This window comes from Ursus americanus, chromosome 26, assembly GCF_024610735.1.
Source record: "Ursus americanus isolate L20-20 chromosome 26, mUrsAme1.1.p, whole genome shotgun sequence".
NCBI classification, from domain to species: Eukaryota; Metazoa; Chordata; class Mammalia; order Carnivora; family Ursidae; genus Ursus; species Ursus americanus.
The window spans coordinates 40,425,623-40,434,639 of record NC_142152.1 but is presented as its reverse complement, the minus strand read 5'-3'; the positions used below and the strand labels follow the sequence as shown (position 1 = coordinate 40,434,639).

At 45.1% G+C, this 9,017-nt stretch overlaps 1 protein-coding gene across 1 annotated transcript in view; it reads left to right on the top strand.

The window, feature by feature from the left end:
* Positions 1–329: 329 nt before the first annotated feature.
* The window catches only part of SETD3 (SET domain containing 3, actin N3(tau)-histidine methyltransferase), a 77,856-nt gene continuing 69,168 nt past the window's right edge, over positions 330–9,017 (top strand). The window contains exon 1 of the mRNA XM_045775450.2: positions 330–490. The gene's annotated coding sequence lies outside the window, so the exon portion shown is untranslated. The remainder of the gene's footprint in view (positions 491–9,017) is intronic.

The window sequence follows — 9,017 nt, the reverse complement described above, 5'->3', positions numbered from 1 at the left end:
ACGCCAGGCGCTGATTGGAGGACGGGCGACTCAGCCCCCGCCTCCCGCGTCCGAGTTCCGTTAGCATGTTCGGTTGCTCCCGAATTCCCTCTCGCCCCGGGGGGCGGGTCTGACGGGATGGACCCCTTGGCTGGCTCCTCCTCCGCCCCTCAGAGACCACTGACCCGCGGGGAGGGGCCGGGAAGAGACTGGCGACACTTTCCTCTTTGGAGAGCTCTATTTTCTTCTGATTGGCTGACAGGCGCCCCCCCATGCGTCGGAGCCGCGGGCCAATGGGCGGTGGCGGCGGCGGCCCGGGGGCGGGGCCCGGGGGCGGGCGGAGCCGGGTTGGGCCGCGGCGGCGGGGCCGTCTCAGGCCGCCGTCCCGCCCCTCCCGTCCGGCCGCCGCCGCCGCCGCCGCCGCCGCCGCCTGGGGCTTGGTTGAGGCGGACGGTGGGTCCGGGCCCGAGTGTGGCGCCGCCGCCGCTGCGCGAAGGGGGCAACCGGGCAGGTGAGTGCCGGCGGCGGCCCATCGGCGCGCGCGGCCCGCAGGCAGACTCACGCGGCGAGGCCGCCCGCCGCCCCGGCCGGCGCCCCTCGGCCGGGGTCTTGCGCGCGCCCCGCCGGCCGCCCCGGGCCCGAGGTGCGGGGGGCGGTGTGCGCCCCAGGGGCCGGGCGGAAGGGCTCGGTGTGGGGGCCCGGCGGGTCGGGGGCGCAGCTCGGCCTCTGGCCCCCGGCTCTGCCGGCGCGGGGGGCGCGCTGGCCCCGGCCCCGCGGCCGCTTAGGGCACCCGGCCGGGAGGCGGCGGCAGGTGCAGGGAGCTCCGAATGCTGGGTGCCGGGCGGGTGGGGCCCGGGCCGCTCTGGCTTGCGCTGGGCGGCTGGGCGGCTGGGCGGCTGGGCTGGGTTGTGCGTGCGGCCGGCCCGCGCTCGCGCTCCCTTCCTTCCTTCCTTCCTTCCTTCCTTCCTTCCTTCCTTGTCCGCCGTCGCCCGGGTGAAGGCTGTGTGGCCTCTGTGTTCCGCTCCCCAAACCTCAGGTGCGAGCCAGGGCGCCCGAGGATCAGTCCCTGCTTCTCTCCTTCACTTTCCAGTTATAAAAACAGGCGTTGAAAATAGGTCATCTTTCTTCCCACGCGCCCTGGCCGTGGTCCACACGCTCGGCGCCCTACTAGGGAGAAGAATTCGGTGCTTTGGAGTTTGTCATTCTGGCCTTAAACTCTTCCTTCTCGCGGCTCCATCCGGGCGCTGCAACTCTGCCTTTGCCCCGCTTGTCCTCGGGGGACGGGAGCCGCTGGGTAGCCGGCGCCACTCGCTGCGCGGCCTCGTCCCCGCCGCGTGTCGACACGTGTAGGATCACTTGCAGGATATCGCTTTGCTCTTCCAAATGAAGGAGGTGGTATTTCAAAAGCAAACATACTTTTGAAGTGTGTTGACAGGTTACTTTTGCTTTTAAAACCCTCCGAAGTGTTAACAGTTTAGCGATGAACCTGCTCATAGCTTGATTGTGGTGATTACACATTTGCATGCGTTTGTCACAACTCGTAGAAGTGGACACCGAAAAGTGAATTTTATCGTGTATAAATGGTACCTCTCCTTCTCCTCTATTTTTCTTCTCGAGGCCCCACTAGTATTTCAAAATTGAAATAATCAGTAATAATCTTGGAGAGGTTTTTCTTACTATTTTAGGTGAATGCATTTAACTCAAGAATATAGCAGAATAAAAGCAGCTTTCCACTGTTAAAGTTGGGCAAGAGTTGTGCTTGATCCATGATATATTATGTCTATACAGGCTACTGTGCACGCAGTCCCGCCTTACCAAATTAGTCCCAGGGACTGCTGTGATTGATATTCTGGTCAAGTTCCAACAATTTAAGGAGGAGTTTTTCTCTGGCCAGAGAAAGTAGTTTGCAAAGCCAAGTTCTCAAACAGCTACAGAACAACCTCTTTATTGGAGTTCCAAACAATCTCAGTTTTTAGCCTTCTGCTACCCCTTCCTGTCTGCCCTTCTTTCTCTCAGCTTATTTCAAATTGTAAGTTAATGTCTGAAATGCAACTCTAGTCTGAGAGGGTAAAATGGTTGTTGCTTCTCATCCCTTCAGTTTGCTGACCTCTCTTGGTGCTTTTGTTCCTGGTATGGGAATGATGTTGGACTTGAAGATTGAAACATTTATGCTATGGAAATGAAAGTTCCTGTTCAGTTCTGTCACAGAGTGCAATAAGATTGTCAATAAGAAAGTAAACACTTACTCAACTTCTCTTCCATGCGGTGAACATTAGGCCACAGTAGTTAAATCTTTGCTTTAGAAGCCCCTGGAAAATGAGGAAAATGTAGGGGTTGTACTCAAACATCTTCCCATTCTAGAGTTCAATCGCTGGAAAACTGTTTTTGTTATGAGCACTCACAATAGCCTCCTTAAACCTTGATGCTTCCGTATCTAGAAGAGCATGACATGACAGCTAGAGGAAAGTGTCAACAGTAGCACAACAGAGGCCTGCTGATACGGGAAATATTTAGTAGACAATTACTGAATTCAGTAAAACCAGGTACACAGTTTGTACTATGTGGAATTTCAGCAGAAATAGGAGTAAAAATCTTACTAGCGGAGGGTTACTGTGGATTCTTTTTTTACTAGATGTCCGTTTACTTTGAGGCTTTCCAGTTTCTTGAAATGTTTTAATTACATGGTGGTCTTTTTTCCTTATCTTTAATCTGAAGTAGCTTTTAGAAATGTAACTAATCATAGTGTATCTTTTTGTGTGTGCGTAGTTCAATGACTATCTTCCACTGGGAGGATTTCTCTTTAGAAACTGGTTTGCTTGTCCCTGGCCGCTGTGCCTGGTGCTTCTACTGGGGGTGGGGATGAAGAGTTTCAAGTGTGTCTCCTCTCCTTGTACCTAAGTCCTGGGAATGGAGCCATGATTTTGTTCCTGTATTAGAGGAGCAGAAGTCATTTATTACTATGGTATTAAACATTTTTAACAAGACAGTGAATATATTTTTATCCTTATGTCACTCTGGAAGTTGCTTGTGGCCAGTTGTTTTCTTCGTTAGCTAACCCTGTATTTGGGCCCATTGTTTCACCATTGAGGAATAATTTTGATTTGCTATGCATCCTTTTTCTCTTGCTACAGGCATAGATGTGTTTATCTTGGACATCAGTTCATTCCGAGTTCTGTTTAACCAGTGAAGAGTAGTAAACTAAGTGTTCCTTGCTTATACATTTTTCTAAGTTTCATTTTTGTTGCAGTCACAGGTGTACCTTACTTGGCAAAATTGACTTTTGTACTTTGGAGTTCCTGACTCATCTTGTTTTCCTATTCCTAAAATTGGAGATGTTAAATATTTTCGTCTGGAAATAGAATTAATTTGCATAATGTTTATTAAAGTAAAATGAATTTTTCACAGAATATTAATATATATAATCTATTACAAAGGAGTTGAACTTTTTTTTTTTTTTTAAAGATTTTTATTTATTTATTCGACAGAGATAGAGACAGCCAGCGAGAGAGGGAACACAAGCAGGGGGAGTGGGAGAGGAAGAAGCAGGCTCATAGCAGAAGAGCCTGATGTGGGGCTCGATCCCATAACGCCAGGATCACGCCCTGAGCCGAAGGCAGACGCTTAACCGCTGTGCCACCGAGGCGCCCCTGAACTTTTTTTTTTTAAGTCACTTAATAGTGTTATGTAAAGAAAGCTTAGTTAGCAGAATTGGCAAGATTAGAAGTCCTACTTTTGTTGTTAAATTTATCCAGTAACTCAAGCCAAAGATTAGCTGTGTCGACTCTATTTCCATTTGGGGGTTTCCTCTAGGTTTTAGAACTAAACAGCTCTAAAACGAGAAGTATAAACAAAAGTATTGACAATTTGCAACTGAAGTAAATTTGAATGAAGAAAAATGATTCCAAATGATTATAAAATTCAAATACCAACGTTAAGACTTTGAAATTATTTCTTATTCTAGTACTTTCTAAGTAAAAGCTAATTAATAATCAGGATAAGCCCAAGTGGAAGACAAGTCCAACCCTGAAGTTAAGATTTTGAAGGGGATAACTGGTTACCAAGCCAAGTAGGATCCTAAGCTGTTACTTGTCTAGCTTCAGTGACGGGGATGTGGAGGGTGGGCAGGGAAAGGGACAGAGGAGGAAGAGATGCTTTCACTCTTTTTCAGAAGGACTAGAGAATTGTCCGGAGAATGTAGATCATGAGGTGTCTACTTAGAACTCTAATAAATATGCAGTGTTTTAGGCTTATTACCTATCTACGATCCTGAATTTCACTTTTCACTTTTTTTTTAGGATATAATTCATTAGAACGTAGCAAGGTCTAAAAAAATCATATGACTAAGTAATTTAAAGGTTTCAGTCTCAGAAAATAGGCACGACTCTTCAATATCAATACTTTTCCAGTGAGTACAGTTAAAAGAAAGTAAGGATTAGTGTTGAAAAAAATAATCATTAAAGTTGCTTCTGCCATATTTACTAATGATTGACAAATTTTTCCATTTGTTGGTTGTAATGACTTAGCGTTGCTACATGTCATAGTCACCCAAGTGGTTACTGCAGTTTCTTGATCCACGACAAGAGTGTAGCATTGCAAATCTCAATGTGGGCTATGTGGGATTGGGCAGAAGTTTATTTGGAAGTTTTGCTCATGTTTCACATGACAGCTGAGGCTGCTCCTGTTTATTTGGACAAGGCCAGCAAGATGGCTCTATACTTTTAAAAGGTCAAAGAGATAAAACCTTTACATAGCGTGTTTTACTACTATAAGGGAATACTGTTATTTTGAACTTCAGAGGTGATAGCCAACCTTCCAAACCTTCACAAGTGGCTTGGTTTTGAGCTGAATCCATGAAACACTCTTGAGTATTAATAAAGTTTGCCATCGAGGTGTGTTGGTGAGGCTCTGCCACCAACTGAGTCTGCATCTTGCATAGAATTTATTAACCTTCCTAAACGTCACCTTTCTCATCTGCAGAGTGGGTATAATATTTGTCTCCATCTATTGTGTAGAATGCTTACCTCGGTTCCTGATACAGTAAATGCCCGATTGATGCAGTTATGATGAAGATGATCAAGTTGGGGACCTGCTGTGGGACACTGTGTGGCAGGGATGATGGTTTCAGTAGCCTGGAAACAACGTGATGGCATGAGAAATTGCATTCAGGTTCAGACACTCGTTTGATATAGTGTGTCTGTCTTGCTGAAGATCAGTTTATGTAACAAAGGTTTTAGTTGATTACCATCTTACCCTAAAGGCTATGGGCCTATGCATGTGTCACTCATCTGTGCATCAGATCAGATACTCAAGAAATATGCACTGCACGAATGAATGCACTCCTTTGTTTACCTGACTCGTAGGAAAGCTAGGGCAGTCTCTGGCATATTAGTAAGATTCCCTTGATTTGAGCTCCAGAGAGGCGATTCCCACGGAGCTGTGTCCCTCTCAGAGCTCATCTGAAGGGTTTTGTTGCCTTGGGGATAAATGTTCACCGAAGTGGTTTTGTCCACTTTTGAGAAGGGATATGCTAAGCCTGGAGAAGAGAAGACTTTGTTGGGGGGACAGAAAGTTGTCTTCAGAAATTTGAAGGAGTTGTTTTTTTTTTTTTTTTTTAAGATTTTATTTATTTATTTAACAGAGACAGCCAGCGAGAGAGGGAACACAAGCAGGGGGAGTGGGAGAGGAAGAAGCAGGCTCCTAGCAGAGGAGCCTGATGTGGGGCTCGATCCCAGAACGCTGGGATCACGCCCTGAGCCAAAGGCAGACGCTTAATGACTGCGCCACCCAGGCGCCCCAGGAGTTGTTTCTTTTGAAAGGCGGAATTAGGAAGTGTCAGGGAGGGTGATGAACTTTCAAACCGTGTGCCGGAGCGGCTCACGGCATGGAGGTGGGCAAGTGGCAGCTGGCAGTTAGCACGCTGTGTGGGGAGGCAGAGGAGCACCTCCTGAACCATTCAGCACAGCAAGCCTCAGGGGGTGCGTTTCTTCCTGGCCATGACATGCTCCACCCTGCCTCTTCCAGGGGTTTCCAGACCTGAGTTTGCCAGTGGAGAGCAAGGCACTCCGACACCTGTCATTGCTTCAGGACCTTAGGTGTCGTTCTTTTAAACATGTGCGAGGTGGAGGGTTAACACAGATAACCTCAAAAGTCTCTTCCAAACCTGGTATTCCACAGTCTAGAATCTTGAATCCTTATGGGAGGAATGTGGGTGGTTTGAAGGTAATTTCTTGACAGATTACAGCTGTTTCTTCGCTTAACATTTTTCTTTTTTATTTTAGAAAGAGATAATAGGAAATGATTATTCATGATACCAAATGATTCTTTGCTTTATGAGAGGTTTTTTCCCAACTTCCTTTAAATAGGAGCCTCATTTTAAGTGTATTTACAATTTAATTGAACAGCAGTTTAAAACTGAAACTATTGTGTATTGAAAAGTCAATCAGAAATGGCTTAAGCGCTTCTAAAATTACCATGTAAATTAGTGAAAAGTTAGCAAAAAACACTATAGAAAGCAAGAAACATCTGTATTTTTTTTAATCCCAAATTTGTGTAGATCTTTCTATCCCTGTCTATCCATCTATTTATATGACAGCTCAAATTGTTCTGTATAGAGATTGAAATTTTACTTACATGCAACTTACAGGCCTTCATTCATCCCCCTACTTAAGTAGCTACTGACTTGAAATTAATTCTACCTTCTTGCCGGCCTGCTTGCCCTGACATCTTGGTACTTTTGAGTTGCGGCACATCAGCACCTCCTTTGATAGGGATTGGAATGATGGATGCTTGTTACCTACTTACACTGGTAAAGTTAGTATGGCTTGAACCCACTAAGCCCTGCTACTGTGCAGAGAGAGCACGTGTCTCCCCTACATGCTAGATCCAGGTAACGTGGTCGCGTGCAGTACAGGATGCCTCATCAGTTTCTGTAGGACACAGAACACTGCACAAACATGTTTCAGTTTGAGAGGGCTTTTGTTTTCCTAAGCCACCATCCTATAGTCGGTCTATTTAATCCAGAGTGTAGTGATCTGATCCTAATGGCCTGCCAGATATTTTAGTGAGAGTCTTTTCTTCCTGCACAAAGATTAGGCAGGCTCTCATACTCCTTCAAGTACATTTACAGCTGGGTGCCTGAGGTAGGAGGACGCAACCATAGGACAATTCTCTGCTTTAGTCAATCCAGCTGTAAAGTTGGGTAGATTCAGGATACATTGAAAAACAGATGCTGGGTTAGAGCTACAATTTTCTGGTTAAATTGCCAAATAAGTGTAATCAAAAATGTTTATTTGTATTTAGTTGAAAGCAACTCAAGAAAAATACAAATTTATGTACTTTTCATTTAGAATTAAAAAAAAAAAAAACCCACCCAGCTGAATCCTTTCTCAGTGTGTCAGTGTATGTGAGCTAGACTTTGTAATAACGGGTAAAGTAGCTCCCTCCCTCACTGCCCCCGCCCCCCATCAGCCAAGTTGTCTAAACGTGCTTTATCTTATTTCTCCTGACTTTTTATTCCACCATACAGATTATATATAAAAGAATCACTTGCTTGTTCGGAAGTGGCTGTTGATTACAGATGCCAGTTCGTATTAGTCAGCAATTTAAATAATTGAATATTTTAGTTTTATTTATTTTATGGTTTTTGAAAGTATTTTATCTACTAAGGGGTGAGATTGTTGGTAGGCTTGCTAAATAGTTTATAGTGTCTTCAAGAGCCACATTTTGAGGATTCTATGGATTTTTCAAATATCTTGATGGTGAAGAAACGTAGATATGTGTGAAACTCCTGGCTTCCTGTTTCTTTTCATAGAGGGCCTTCTTTTGAACTATAACTGTTTGTAGAGTCCATTTGTCTGTCAGTCCTGTGTTGCTTTTCTGCTTAGTTTCTTTTGTCTTAAGTATTGTTTAAGTTCTTTTTTTTACTGTGTACTTTGGTTTGTCTCCAGGTAATGCCGTAAGAATTGTAAATGATACCTGATTTCAGTCTAAACTTTGGGAAAAAAACCTTTCAATTAGCATTGTAGCTTCTGGGTTATATTTGGAATTTAACTTGAATGTGTCTGTGTGTGTCTATGTGTATGTACACATATTTAATTTAGACATCTATACTTTTCTTATATAAATATTTGAAATAAATATTGAAAATAAATATTTGGTCTCTGTAGGAACTTGATGAATTTCTGATAGGTAGTTTTTTTCCAGTGGGGGCGTAAAGGATGCTTAGGCCACCGGTTTGTTCATTTGTTGAAACTTGGAATCTAGCCCCAGATCAGCTGAAATCACAATGAAAATTATTCATTGTGTGTAACACATTCTTGAATCGTAAACGAAAAGGGTAGGTAGTTATTTCTAATCCATAATGTGAAGGAAATCTTCATTAGCTAAAAAAGGCAGAAGGGGGTTGAATTTGGGAAACCACTCAAACCGGATTCTAACACCTTCTCAAACTGCGTCTTAAAGTGTAGTCATCCTTCTTTAATTGTACTTTTCCCCTTGTCCCTCTCGTCAGCTACTTTTTGTAGGTCTTTGAGGAATTACCCACGCTGTAGTCTTGGTTCCCCACCTCACCATCCTTGATGCCTGCAGGCCTGGCCTGCCTTCTTTTCGTGTTCTCCAGCGACTGGCACAATCTAGGCACACAGACGCGAGAGCTTGTTTAACGGAGTACATGCGTCTATGTTTAGAGCCTGCCTGCGTGCTGGGAATGATACAGGATTTCGGGGTTGAAGCTGTGGGTCCATGGTTTGGTGGCTGTGGGCTCTTGGCCGAGTCATAGCCATGTTTAAGCCCCCCAACATGGCTGTCATCAGTGCTGGCCTCTGCCGGCTGTGCTGGGGGAGGTGTCTGGCCAGTGCGGAGCACCGTGCAGATGATCGTGTCCCTGGTCATGATGGCCCATAGAGCTTCAAGCTGTGTTTGGGCCACAACTCCTTTTTTTCTTTTGGAAGTGGACTGGTTCCTGCTTTGTTGCTTTCTAAGAGACTAAAGACGCTTAAAAATTTTGGATTTGTGTGTATCAGAGATTTTCTGTTACGAAA